Here is a 14,957-nt window from a genome sequence, read left to right on the forward strand (position 1 = left end):
GTCTATCCTGTTCCAACTTTGTGTCACTCACTTTCTCCACTTGTAACGTAACAGGGACAAATAATGTAAATAATTAAAATGTGTCTGTGAATGTTATAGTGTTACTTAGCTATTACAAGCACATATAGAAGTATGGAGATACACTTATGAACCAAAATATATTTCAGTTACCTACAACTCACTGCACACAAGTGTACATACACACATATATGCGCACGTGCACACATATATACACACACTGTCCTCTTAGGCCTCCCATTAGCTCTGCACAGTGGCTTGCCATACTGAAAGAGCCTCACCTAGAGAGGTTGTAGTGATCATTGTGTGAAGACTGTATTATGCTAATTGTGACCCAGGGGTGCTGTGAGAAGGCTTGGTATAATTATCTGTGTAATTGTCTCGTATTTTGTAAAGTGGCAGATCATTTAATGCAGGATTAACACTTCTCACCTCCAACGGCCAAAGGCTTCACTCAAGCTCCCCATCTCTCCCTGCGGAGCAGCCAGAGACACTCATCACGCTCCTGATCTTTTTGTTCTCCGAGCGACTCGGCATAAGGGGGGAGACGAGCCTGCTTCTGCCCACACCTCAGCCTGGGTACGGCCGGACCTCGGCCGCACGCTCTCTCTCCACTCCTCTGCCTCTGCCGTTGCCTCGTTTAATCGCCGTGGTTTCACTACAATGTGCCGATGTCTGCGGAGGGAGATGACAGAGCGACTGTCATTTCAGTCAGCGTCAGTTTACACATCCTTGTTTCCTTAATCTCCCCTCATTTGGCCAGAGACCACTCCTTCAAGTCTTACTGTCTGGAGTGTAATGTCTGATAAATGCTTGCACACGTCGCATGAACACTCCTCTCCTGTGCCCTGGCTGTTGTACCGCACATGTCTGCTTTGAGAAACATTTGAAATCTCTGTCAAGGACAGGGCCCAATGTCAGTTTAAAGAAAAACGTACTTTGTACGTAACTTCAATTACCAAAATTAAGTTGACATAATTTATGGAAAAAATATAATAACAATGAATTTACCCAACACTGGTACTAATGATAAATGTAATTACTGCAATTAAAAAGTGTACCATCAAATTTGTGGCCTTATTAATGCCATCTCACAGCTCACCTCCTATGTAAACAAAATATATTCAGTCCTTCTGCAGGGGAATCTGTGCTGACCTCATCTTCAGTGCACAATACTGATTGGGAAACACGTCCTATCAGTGACCAATTGAAGCAGCAATGACCGTTGTAACTGCATGTGGCAGCATAGCCATATTTTTCATGATGATCAGCCATTTCTTAAGCTTATATCATTTTTGGATGAAGCTCTCGTTAATATTCAGATTTAGTTTTCCTCCTGTCAAAAAAAGGAGCAGACAGTACTAATGATTATTAAAGTACACCCCAACCCAGTGGCAGGCTTCTGAAAAAATATTAAAATCCAGCTTTTGCGGGCTGGAACCTTGGCTATTTTACTGCCATTAGCGTGAAATACCAGTCATTTGGCGTTTCCTAGCAGCACTTTTTCCAATTGATTAATTTTTCTATTTTCTAATTTCGCAAACAATTTTTCTTTCTCTCAGTCTTCCTCCATTGGCTCTGGGCCTGACACAACTGCCATGTTCCTCTTGAAATGACGGATGCCTTCCTGGCTAAATGTTGATTTATACTGTCTGCTACTCAAATTATGTGCTCAACTTGTGTCTGTGTTTGTTCAAGGAACCAAATAAACAGTAGTCAGGGACCCAAGTTTTCAGGCCAATCTATCTGTGCATTTACTCGTCATTGTCAAAAGCTTACTGAGAAGATCACTTAAGCTCAAATAAGCTTGGCTATAGTACTGGCCATTTCTAATGGGTTTTCAAGTGCACCTTTTTCAGGTGCTCTCACATAAATGCAAATGTTGAGTGGAACGGGCATTATTTAAACAAATGCTTTGTCGTCACGTCTCATTAGGAACCTGGGGTCAGAGTCACTGCAGAAGGTGCTTGCCCCCCCCCTCGCTGTGTGGTGAAAGGGTGTGGTTCCACTGGTGAAATTTGCCTCGTGAAATGGAGCTTCAAACCCTGTTCTTTGATTACATTGAATGCCAGTTATTATTGTGGCGAACTTTAGCATTTTCAGCTAAATGAATCAAATGAATCTGTATAGTTAGCCATTTTTATTTATGCACCTAATACATATTTAACTAACCTGAAACCTAGCCTTTTCATTTTTCAGACCAGAAATTTTTAGTATACAAAGATTTTTGGAATCAAATTTGCTTCATAATGGTCATTAAGAATGAAAAGATGGGGACAAACGATAAAAAAACACTCTGTAAACCCTGTGTGGAAGCACACAACACAGCAATGGTCATCTAAAAACACAGTAAGACAAATGTTAACATACTGACAACAACAAGAGACAAACAAGAGAAACACGACAGTGTTCCAAGAGTAAAAGGTTCTGGTGATTTTGTATCAAAGTATGGCACATTTTCATGGCATAGCTTGGGTGCACTCATACTGTACATCATTCCTTTATTAAGCAAGATTAATGTCAGTCATTGCTCAATGGCGCTGACTGATTATCTTTACCCCATATTTAAGTATTTCTTTTCTTACAGAGAGTGATGTCTGTCAAGATGATCATGAGCATGTGGATGTTCATATCCACAGAGCAAGAGCAGCTGGTTTGAGGATCATGACAGTGACATTAGCCATATGTCTTTGCCAGTGATATAACCATGAAGTTATTTTGAGGTGAGGCTCTTTGTCATTAAACACACATATGACAATTGGGCAGACTGTCTATCCTGATATTATGTTTGATTACAATAATTTCAAATCGAATTTTCCTCAGAACTAGAATAATAATAAAGAAAGTGGTTTCCTACAAGCTTTCCTCATAAAGCTGAGCCTCACTGTATCATCTTTGTGCAAAAGATGTCCAGTACCTCCCCAACATCAGTGTCTCTGTGCTCCAATAGACTGCAAAGAATTCTTTATTACAGGCCTGAAGGTTCCGTTGATTGGAACTGGCTACGTAACTGATCATGGCCCTTTCAGTGTCCAGATCTGACTCCAGTCAAGCATTTTTGGAATTTTCTGGAATGAAGCCTGAAAGACAGATGTAGACTATGGCAAAGCACATACAGGCTCAACACCTTACTAAGAGACTTCTCATCTGTATTTTTTCATTATTTGTTCACTACCTGTAGTTATTTAATATACAGTATTCATAATGACAATTAAATGCCACAGAGTGATCCGTTTTTTATCTTTTCCTCTCAGTGTGTTGAATGGGTACAAGGAATTCAGAGTTATTGAACCTCATTACATTTAATTTGATCTAATCTGACATGCGAAAAGACAGAGGATAAACGACCAGGCCTCCAGCAAGAAAGATGAGACATTTGTATTTCAGTTCAAGTTAATCTGACAGTTATGAATTGTCAAAGCCTGTCTGGCGTTGAAGGGTTTTTTATTTAAACATTATGTGTTCAAATAGCCTATATTGTCCTGATGCGTGCGTAAATACTGCAAGTTTGGGCCTGGGATGTTAATTCTAAATGGCACCTGACTTATCCTCAAAGCTCAACGCTATTTACATGTCTTTGTATGATTCAGAAGCCTGTGAAGTCCTTCTGAAGGCAAGACTTTAGTCAGATCTTTCTACATTTATGGCAGGTTGTTTTTGTGCTAATAATGCAATGGCTATGCACAACAACGGACACAGTTCATGCAGTATTTGATGTCATATATTGAGAACATGTTGCATGTTACGGTGGACAGGAATTTCACTTTAAAAAAGTGTCACTGCATCATTTAAAAATAACACAATTACAGAGAATGAAGTATTGTATAAACAGGATTACATTTATTTATTTTAATTAATCTGAACACAGACAGTACAGCACATTTTGGCTTCAGCTTTTCACCCCATGTCTGCCCAAGTAAATGACCTGCCTAATTATTGTTTTGAGCATATGATAAAAGAACTAAAAAAAGATTTATGATGATAAAAAGCCATTGAGGCCACTATGCTCATGATCTAGCAATAATGCTGTGTAAATATAATTTTGTTGAGTTTCGTTTTGAGGAATCTTTGTCTTCAACAATACCGTCCCAAGGCACAGCTTAATTTCAGTATTTTCCCTTTAGTGACATACATTCCTTAATTGGTAACACAACATATTCCATAGTATTCACTTTGCCTCTTTGCTCCTGCTTGCACGCAATGCATTGACCCTGATATATTACAGAGCTTAAACCTTATTCATATTTTGTGCATGCCAGTTTCATACCATGCATTATCACTCTAATTATTTCCTTAAAAATCTCACTGAATATGCAGAATTTGGTAGAATAGACTGTCTGCACATTACTTGAACTTATTCAGAGCTATCAGAAATGTCATTAGTAAGCTCTACACAGTGTATATATTTGACATATATATATATATATCTCGCCAAAGTGCGTATCCATGCATGCAATCGCAAAGAAAACAGTGTTGAATTTAAACTGACAGAAATACATTTCCCTAGGATCTCTGATATTTAAACACGAGCAACTGCTGACACATTCGGGGTGCAGATCCTGGTAGCATTGTTTGAATAATAAGATGGCTCCTTTACATTGCTTTATGGTTTTGTTTAAACTAGCATGGTGGAAGGTAACTGTACGATGACATCGATGTACGCACGGGCTTTAAAGAAAGCCTGCTAGCTGTGGCCAGATCACGTGAAGAACTAAATGTTCTGTCATAGCTTACTACACAAAGTGATCGTGTCAAATTAGTTTTTCTGTAACTGCGATATTCTCCAATTTTATGGTTTTCTCTCGCATCTCATTCTCCTTTCTTGCTTGACATTTGTCTCTCAGAAACATCATTCTGTGTGTAGTTTATTGGCATATGTTCCATCTAACACTGGAGGGAACCTGTCAATCAGAGTCACAAACACGATTCTGAAGGGTTCTGTTTCTACACGTCAGAGGGGGCTTGGTTCTACCCCAAAGGAGATCTGTCAGCAGGGCTGGTTACTGTCATTGTCAGCCAGCGGGTGTCTCCCTATCTCTCATTCAAAGGATTCTCAGTAAGTCCATTGAGAACGAAGGCCGAAGTAACCATGCAGTTAAAATCACCCTTTGTGCTAATTAATGCCTATGTGACATTGTACGTCAGGCATTTTGATATGATGACATTTTGATGGACTAGCCCAGGGCGCAAAGTGTTTAGTATTTAGAATATTAAAGAATGTCGTGCTGGAGTTTTTGTTTTTTTCTTTGCTTGTGAGCGATGATTGACAGTTGGCATGTTTACACATGGGCCTACATAGCGTATGCATCCAACTCGCCAAACTGGATCCTGTCCGCCCAGACAGAAAAGAAGGACAGAGACGATGGCACGTAGATCAGATTCCCGCCATGTTTTTCTTATTTGAACAGTATCTGTACTGAACCTGCTGGGATGGTACCCCCCGCCCCCACCCCCTACACATTATTTGACTCATCAGTAGCTACATCTAGCTACAATCACAGATGTCTGCGAAGAGGACACTGAACTGAATACATGTAGCGATCTGTTCACTTAAATTTATAAGCATGGGAGTCTGCACCGTCATAAAAATTCTCAGTACAGACGTTACCACCAGGCTCAGTTAAATGTCACGATGCCTCCCTCCTACATCTTTTGTCATAATGATCCACTTATTTCACACTAAAAACCTGTCATTATATGCAGGCATGGATAAAAGCTCCAATGTATTTTTTTTTAATTTTTTTTTTTACCTTGCACGTGTTGAACAATTTCCATGGCATACCACAGCTAATGTAGTAGCTGGAGGTACTGTCTGACTGGGGATTTATAGTAAAGGTGTCTGTTAAATGTATCATTATTTTCACGTTTCCTTCCTGTACTGTGTTGCCGCTGAACACGAGCCTGGAGCTGGGGTGGAGAGAGGCAAGAACAGTCTTATCTGATGCAGACCAGTTTGGGGAGACACCTGTGGAATTCTGGACAATATATTACCACCTAAGTAGCCATAAAAAAAGATTTACTGCCCTCTGGGCAATCCACTGTCTCACAAGCCACGATCAGGACTGCTTATCTCCCTAAATAATGAAGGGTTATGACACACCAGGGGTTTTAAGATGGTGTCAAATGGAGACCCTGCACGCTGTAAAAACTGGATTGAAAAATTCTGCATATCAGCATCGATGAAATATAACCTGAGCAGGTGTTCATCACTGAACACCTTTTTTCCCCACAGAAAACACAAACTTATTTTGAGCCCAATATTGGAATATTCCTTTCCTGGATGTGTTGGAGCATTAAAATGGGGGCAGTGGGGGTGGCGAAACAAGGGAGTTGTACTTGGGCAAATTTTGGCCCTTGTATATGCGGGGTTTGGAGCTGACACCCTGCCCCAGTATGGCTTTGATCAGCTGGGCTTACCTGCCGGCCAAGGTTGAAAGACTGTTTATTTGACACCTAATGTGTTGACAGGTGTCAGGCCGAGGAGCCGTTCCTTTGTCTGCACAAGCTGGAGGGAGGAGGTTAGGGGGTGGGCTAGTGGGTGCGGGTGTAACCCGCCCCCCCCCCCCCCACTGCCTCCTTCAGCCCCTGGGGTCTTCCTGTGGCGGCGTATGTTTCCAGTGCAATTCCTGAAGGTGATGGATCTTTAAATAGAGGGTTTAACCAGCCCTGACACATCCCCAGTGAGCACCATTAAGTCCTAAACGCCTTTGTGTGTCGTTCTGTTTGTTTTGCTGTTTTTTTTTCTTCCCTTTTTTGTTTTATGGAACTGATGTTTGGTTTTTTTGCATGTAATGGCACAAGTAATTTCAGATTATTTGTGGTTTGAACAAGTTAATGTTCACCTAAGCAACATTTATGTTCTCTTAATTTAGCAGGGGAAAATAAGTAACTGAGAAATGAAAACAGTCAAATGGGAATATAAGAAAATAGTAATTTACTATTGAATGACTAATGAATCAATTCCTGAATATCCTTACATCTGAAAGTGAAAATAAGTGCAATTCCCATTGAATAGGTCTAGAATCTTTGACTTATTTTGAAATGTTGTGTGTCTATTTTTGCTTGTTTGTTTACAGTATACTTTATGCCAGGACCAATTTTTGGACAATACTTTATGAATATTTCAAGAAACACTCTGTTCTTGAACTTTTTTTGTGTATCTTTATAAAAGTCCACATTATAGCAGCTCATTTCACTCTGAGTTTATCTAGTGTGAGTATACAAGTACATTACAATAATGCCTATTCAGGCAATATCTAAAATTTTCAATCCTGCCAATTAATGCTTGAAAAGAAAGTATCTTTCATCGTGTTTCCTCCATAATCTCTGCAAATATCCATGCTGATGTATACTCTCTGCATGAATCATAGTTCTCAGGTCGCCTAAATGAGAAAAGCAAGACTGACGGGGGAGGGAACTGAAATATGAAAGAAACAGTAAAGTGTCCTGATGCGACGTCTCCGCACCGGGGGAATGTGGTGGAGCAGCATCTCGTGTCTGACACTGTTCCGAGGGAAGTATCACTCACCGGGATGGGATATGTTAATTCCGACACTGCCAGAACCTCGCAGCGGGCTGTCACTTCACCTCTAATGACGTCGCGTGACACTTGGACCCAGCATGTAAAATAAGAAGAGACAGTCGAAAAGCGAACGCGCGCTAGAAAGCAAGGCCTGTATGTAAAGTCTGTAAGGAAAGCTCTGAGAGAAGCAGGGACCTATGACGAGCCTCGTTAGGGATGACCGTGCAATATGCTAATCAGGGCAGTCAGTCAGGACAATCCACGATTCACTTTCTTCACATTCAACAACATATCACCTGGAACACACCACTTTGTGGAGTAAATAGTTCTGATTTTTCATTTCTTCCGTATTGATGAGCAGTGTTCGAATTATGGGGGGAATTGGGGGGGTCTGACCCCCAAAATTAAGACTTGGACCCCCCCATAATATCTTGTAATATTTACGATTACAGGTAAGGATATATAAATGTTTCGACCCCCCCAACCTATTGTTTTTCCCTCTTTTGGGGGGTCCAAGTCTTAATTAGGGGGGTCAGACCCCCCCCAATTCCCCCCGTAATTCGAACACTGTTGATGAGGATGGACAGCAGCACAAGCCCCCCTAAGTGAAGCATTTAATGGTTAAGATCTTCTCTAGAGGACTAGACAAGTGGCAATAGAGGATTGCAGGAACACAACTGACCAGAGCAGTCACTGCTGCATGGCAGGGCAAGGGTTTCTTGCTAACAGAGGTGCCCTCTCCTGGGTGATGCAATGGCCAATAGAGCAGCACCTCATGGAACTTGAATTGCTTGACTTCAGGAATGGATTATTCTCTGACATGCTTTGTGGGAATTGTTGCCATACAGCATGACACAAGACCCTCTCCCCATCTATATTTTGAATCTCATAACCACGTGTGGGAGAGACATCATGATAATTTGTTTCACACATTTAAAAAAAAAGAGAAAATCGTGAAAACCACTTATCAAAGCACATGGTTTTAAAAAAAATGTATTTTATTTTCCTTTTTCAAAAGGGAGCTGCATATCTGACATAGCCTCACAGGGAAAATCCTGAGCCAACCTGCGGAACAATGTGCTGTTGCTATAGGCTACACGATGGCACTGTTCTGTCATCTTAAATTACAAAACTGATAATGCTTTGTCAAGTCAGCCTTATGTAAACTAACTCTTCACCAGCACAACCTTGCAATACTTACACAAGGATATAAATACTTTTAAAAGCTTTTTTCCCCCCATGTTTTCTTTACTTTGCTATGGGTGTGATATGGCTCTACTATTTGATTCATTTATGTCATATAATCAGGACTAATCACAACATGTAATCAAACTACCTTGCAAGAAAATTAGTGCGTGGCAAATTTTTTTTTTTTTCTTTAAAGAAAGACCCTTTTCTCCCACATAGTGCTGGAAAACTCACTCACTCCATAGAATAAGGAAAACTGTCATCTCTCCTCAAGCATGAAGATTTGACAAGCAGAGCAGCGCAGGCATGCACTGAACATTTTTAAAAATTAGCTTAAAAGTCCCAGGGGTTTGTCAGGTATTGGCTTCCTGGAACGTAGATTAGGACTAGGTTAATTAAGTACAGATTGGGCTATAGTGAGGTACAGGCAGTGTACAGGCTCACTTCAGCGTTGGTCTCAGATCAACAACATATTCAATGAGTCAATATCTCCATAATCCCAGTCGCTGGTCTTCCGGGGGCCTATGTATTACAGCTGAGTCATCTGAGCTCATCCAGCTGTTTTAGAATCGAGACGTGGGGCCTGTTGAAAACAATTCCCCTTTGATTCCCTCCTGATCTCTGTGTGCAAGGCCTTAAGCAACCATGCCAAAGGGTGATCAGTAATCTGTGCTTTAGTAATAATTCATGTGCTGTTGTCAAGGACAAATTGCTTCAGGAGGTGTGCATTAACTAGACTTTTTAAGCATGTTCTCACCTGCTTTAGAGCTATGCTAAAAATTCCATAGCTCTCCATATCCCAGGGCACCTGAGATGCCATATAAATGAGAGAACAGACCAGTGGAGAGATGGATATATAGATAGTTAGGAAACATTGCTATCATTAATCCGGAGTTCTGCCAAATCTGTCTGTGTAATGAATGCACCATTAATTGTCATTTCATCCCTTGTAAAAACAAGGTCAGCACAAATGTGCTGGCAGGTTAACGAGGAACGAGGACGTAAATCGTTTTGCAATTGCAAATCAACATTTCCTTTTTTAGCACTGAGAATCGTGGCTGCGGGGCGCGGCCGAACGGAGGTATGGTCTTGCGCCCGTTTATCAGGCGACTCTTGTCATACGCTTTTGTAAAGTGATGCGTTAGCGGCATTGAGGCTGTTGATCAGCCTTACAGCAGTACCGAACTGGATCACCGTTATGCCCGCAAGAGGTAGCTACAGTATGTGCTTTAATACCGTGCTCCATAATAAGTACAAACAACAGTCACTGGTAATTATGATAGATGAATATGCCATATGTTGTAGCTTGCAGTGTGACATGTACAAGCAACCACAGCCGCGGTCCATTAACTCCCCAAAAACTTTTTTTTTTTTGGTAACTACTATCATTAATTGGGTTGGCCTAAATCAAGATTGCACAATAGAGGTATAGGTTACAACAGACGTGTGAATCCAGCGCACCTGTCCTACCAACCATCTGCACTTTTGTTTATATTTCACATTATTCGGAAGAAGAAACGAGTAGCCTACGCATACACGAAAACCCTCTTTCCTCAAACCATCGGTTTATAAAAATACACCGAAACAAATGTGATATCATGTGCGCAGAACCTTTACAGGACGACTGGCCTAAACAGGACTGACGTGGGATGGAACACAACGTCGGGTTAAGGACGGCATTGGAGATCACACAGAGACCTCTAGCGTTTGTGTCTGGAATTTCTCCAAAAATATGTGTAGACCTGTAAAGTAGACCTGTCTCAAAAATTAAGACACACGGGTCAGGTTAAAATAAAACAGACGGCGTGGAAGTGTATATTTGTTCTGATTTCTATTTGGTTTTCTTGTCCATTGAATCTCTGATATTCGGTGCATTAGCAAAAATCCGCTGACGGACAAGTGATTTGTGATTGAAATCAGGAGTGCATGTGTAGGGGGCAGTCAGCCTTAGCTCTGTGTCTCTACAGTTCCAGACCCTCGGGGTTCGTGTGATCCCGGAGAACAGGGGCCGGTGAATAAGAGATGATCATGCTTCATAGGGCGTCTCTTTCTTCCGCTCTTGGTGTGTGTCGTCTTTCATCATTAGGGGACCGTCGCTAAGTCTCTTCTTACTGTGAAAGGCATTTCAGGGGCCGAGCTGTGACCCGCCGCATATTCGGAGCAGTGCACATCAACAGTGCCGCGAGAGCGGTCCGTCTACTCTTACCACAATAGCGCAAATGTGTGTGTCATTCACAAACGCAAGTCCGGACACAACAGCTCCTCCACATAGGAATAGCAAAACTCACTTTGTAACACTGCATAAATAAGCAACTTGCAGATGCAAATTTAATTACATCCGCTCTTTGGGTAATAATATCTCGGAGTGCTATGAGGAGCAGATGAAAACAAAGCCGTCATTAAATGCTGGTTTATTTAGACGCATCCAACCAAACCGAACACCATGTTTTCTTAAGGCACGAATGCTCTCAAACTCAAAAGGAACGCCATTTGACAACTAATTTTCTTTTCCCACACAGAAATCCCTCACGTTTGATCATTCCCTTTAATTGTCAGCAGAGAGCTACTTATTTTATTGGGAAGCAGCCAGAATCCACCTAGAAACACAGATCTCAAACGCGAGCTGATCGCAGCATGCTAATAAAGAGGGTGGTGGGGGTAACTACACCTTTTAATCAAAGCTGTTTTCTCCAGGGTGCAATTTTCACCTTTTTTGTTCTGAGCCAGTGTGCAGAAGACACCTTTGTAGCCACAAATAGCACTCGGCAATAACCTGGATTAAGAACTCGGTCTCATTTTTCTTTCTCCCCCTGGAAACGGAAGGGTTATCTTTGCTGTAATAAAGTGATGGAAGATAAAATAAATAAGGCACCAAGAAGTATATTTCACACATAATCACGTTGAAGACGTGGGACCAGATGTAATGGCAACACATTATTTTCGGCACCGTTAATGAATATGCGATGCGTTCATTACAAAGCAATTAACAAATTATGAAATGAAGAACAGGTATTGTACTAAACTCGTGCTGTTAATAATGCACGGAGGGACCAGGCGCAATTCAGGTGTGCTTAAAACAGGCCTCGCACCAACGCCGTCCTATATCTGTCCAGATATTTCAGATATTTCAAGGTAGAGTCTGGAACTTACCGGACATCGGCACAGACATGGACCTGAAAAATTGTTCTACCCATAGACATATATGTCTATGGTTCCACCACGTTAGGAAATGTAACCGATCACCTTTGGAGAGTTTAATGAAACATTTACCGACTCGTCATTTCCGGTCACGGGTTAAAAAAGGGCGTGCAAAATTAGAGGTAATCTTTGAAAATGTATGCCCAAGAGGTACATATCTTTATTATTTCAACAAAATTTCAGTAAAATGTTAAGGCTGGTTACATCTAAAAATGAAAGCCAGCATAAATGTTTGAATGTCTGCACATTCCAAGCATATGCCAAACCACACTGTTTGCAGTGGCTGCTTGGTCTGTCTAGTGCTTTCAACTACGGCATTTTCCTGGATCTTCTCAGTAAATGACACTGTGCCAACTTTTTGCTGAGGTGTGATAATTTCATAGTCAAAATTGGAGATTGTCACTATGCAAAAACGTACAGTGGCTAATTCCATTTGAAAAAGAAAAAAAACCTGAGTTCCCCACCTTTCAAATTAGTGGGCAAAATTGTGCTTTGCAATGGTCAATATAACCATCAATGGCAGTAGCTGTGTTAAGCCACTATGTTTATGGTACAGATCAATAAGACAACCTGCTGTGTTTGTCCTCCACACCCCTTCCTCTCTGGACAGAAAGGTGCTGCAGGTGGCTGCGAAATGCCATGGGAACTGAGTGACATCACAGCGGGAGGGCTGACCTGCAGTTAACGTAGGGCTTGAGCAGGTATTGTCCCTGCATGTCAAACATCCACTGAAACAGTGATCCTCTTACATCCGCTCAGCAACTCTGGTCACACAGAGCAAGCTGTCCCACTTTCACCTCCCCCCTCAGACACGGGGGGAGGGGGTTGGAGGTGTGACAGGAGTCTTCCATGGGGCAAATGTTGCTAATCAATCCATCAATCAGCGTTTCCTTCACAGGCTTGTTTTCCCCAGCCAAACACCATCTCAAATCACCTTCAGTGTTTTCAGTATAGACACAGTGAAAGTGTAGAGGTGGTGGTTAACTTACTTGGGTCACATAGTGGTAGTTGGACTGGATTGAGGGCTTGACTCCATCAAACACATTTAACATTTAAGAAAGAATTTATGTTTTAATTTTAGTTCCATGTCACAAATGGACAGACACAATTTTTTTGTTCACAGAACTGATCATTTGTGAGCATAATTAATATGATAAAAATAACATGTTCCATCAAGAAGACAAAGAAAAAGAAGAAGAGGAATAAGAAGAAAACAATCCACATACACAACCTGTTTAGACTTGTGGAAGGACCACTATCCATTGTGAGTCACAAATCTGTACATCTTCTCATCATATATTTATCCTCCAGGCTACTTTATAACCTGGAGGATAAATGTATGCACCTGAAATTATTTTCTTTCCTCACCTCAAACCCCAGTCAGGATCGCCCTGGGAGGAAATGATCTTTTCTCCTGTACCTGTGGCAAAGATTCTAAGTCCTGCTTCCAATTGTTGGTCAGCTTACCATCAAAACTGACACACACAATTTAATTAATGCAATAGTTATTTAATGGGTCCAACATATTGTTTTATATCCCTCACCATTCCAGTTCTACATTTTATCATATAAATAAAAATTGACAGTAAATTCTCATATAACCAATACAGACTAGAAATAAGGCAGAGGACAATCGCGCTGAAGAGGTGGCAGTATGCTTATATAATTCAGATATTCACTGCATTATTTTAACACTACGTATGCTAAGCTATTGCTGAAAATGTAACATTATAACTTAGAATTATTTTGTTGTTTGTTACCACTTTTGCAGATAATTCTGTACAATTCTGAAATTTTTATATTTATTTTAGCTGTATGTGTAAAAATAGAGATGACAGAAGATAAAATGCCCTTTAAAGGGTAGTTCTCTTTCTGTTAAAAAAAAAAAAAAAATTTTTTTGTTGTAGTGTATATATTTGAGTAGCCAAATTTTTGTATGCAATGAAGGATAGCTTATATTTACCAATGTTACTGACAACCTGCTGACATTATGATGGTTGGAATAGGGCAATAGGGTGTTCTTGTCATAAAGCAGGAAATAGCTCTTCAAATAACTCAAAAGCTGCTTTTTTCAGTAACATTATGCCTCTAGTTCTCGTACAAGTCTATGTTACCCAATTATTCTTTAAAACATTGAATTTTATTTTAATTTAGAACTATTTCCTATGGTATAGCTACCTGCGATTGCTGCACTCAAGGAAAGAAGTATAAAAATAATGTTTGTTTTCAATTGAACAAATGCTGTAAATTCATGTGTTCATAACAGGCTCTGGAAAAATAACTTCACTGTACGAGCTTCTTTGGAGTTACTTGAAGCGGATTTTCTTGCTTAAGACCACAAACCCCCCTTTTCTGTTCCCATACCAGCCATTACAAAGTTGGCAGGGCATCATTAAGTGATATGAATATATAAAATATAATAGGGCACAAAAAATCTCAACAAACCAAAAACATACACAAAAATATAAGAATAATATTTTTAAAAACCTATGTAAAATAATGTAATCTTCACTACCCTGTTCTTTCATCTTGGTCCACTGCTGCACTCCAGTGGTCATATTGCAGAACTACATTAAGTAGTTTACATTTTCATGGACAACATTGTAGCACTTGTAAAATCAAACATTCCAACAAAAATGGTTTAGTATTGCATATATAGTGGTCTGTAATTATTTAGGAAGTGACACATTTTTTGTTGTTTTGTCTCTGTACTCCAGCACAGTGAATATGAGGCACAAGAAAGCTAACAAAAGGTCTAGAGTTAATTATAAATGTAGAACTCACATCTTTAGTCTGTTACTGTTGTCTTTCAACCTGAAGACCAAAGAAGTGTCAATGCCAGTAAAGCAGGACATCATGCGACATAGCCAAAAGATTAGATATGCAAAATAAACAGTTTGTTACACTGTTAAGGTGCAAGAATGCACTGGTGAGCTCAGCAATAGCATGCAAAATAGTAGACTATGGAAAACCACTGTAGTGAATGACTGAAGAATAATTTTAATTATGAAGAAAAATCCCTTTTCCATTG

At 40.4% G+C, this 14,957-nt stretch overlaps 1 long non-coding RNA gene across 1 annotated transcript; it reads right to left on the reverse strand.

Moving 5' to 3' along the window:
* Positions 1–427: 427 nt before the first annotated feature.
* LOC118224171 lies at positions 428–11,951 on the reverse strand. The gene is made up of 5 exons (XR_004764591.1): positions 11,879–11,951; positions 11,437–11,562; positions 7,736–7,836; positions 7,547–7,626; positions 428–693 (listed from the first exon to the last, which is right to left on the reverse strand). It is a non-coding gene; the product is annotated as an uncharacterized LOC118224171 (long non-coding RNA).
* Between the last annotated feature and the right edge of the window lie 3,006 nt (positions 11,952–14,957).

Source organism: Anguilla anguilla, chromosome 3 (genome assembly GCF_013347855.1).
Source record: "Anguilla anguilla isolate fAngAng1 chromosome 3, fAngAng1.pri, whole genome shotgun sequence".
Taxonomy (NCBI): Eukaryota; Metazoa; Chordata; class Actinopteri; order Anguilliformes; family Anguillidae; genus Anguilla; species Anguilla anguilla.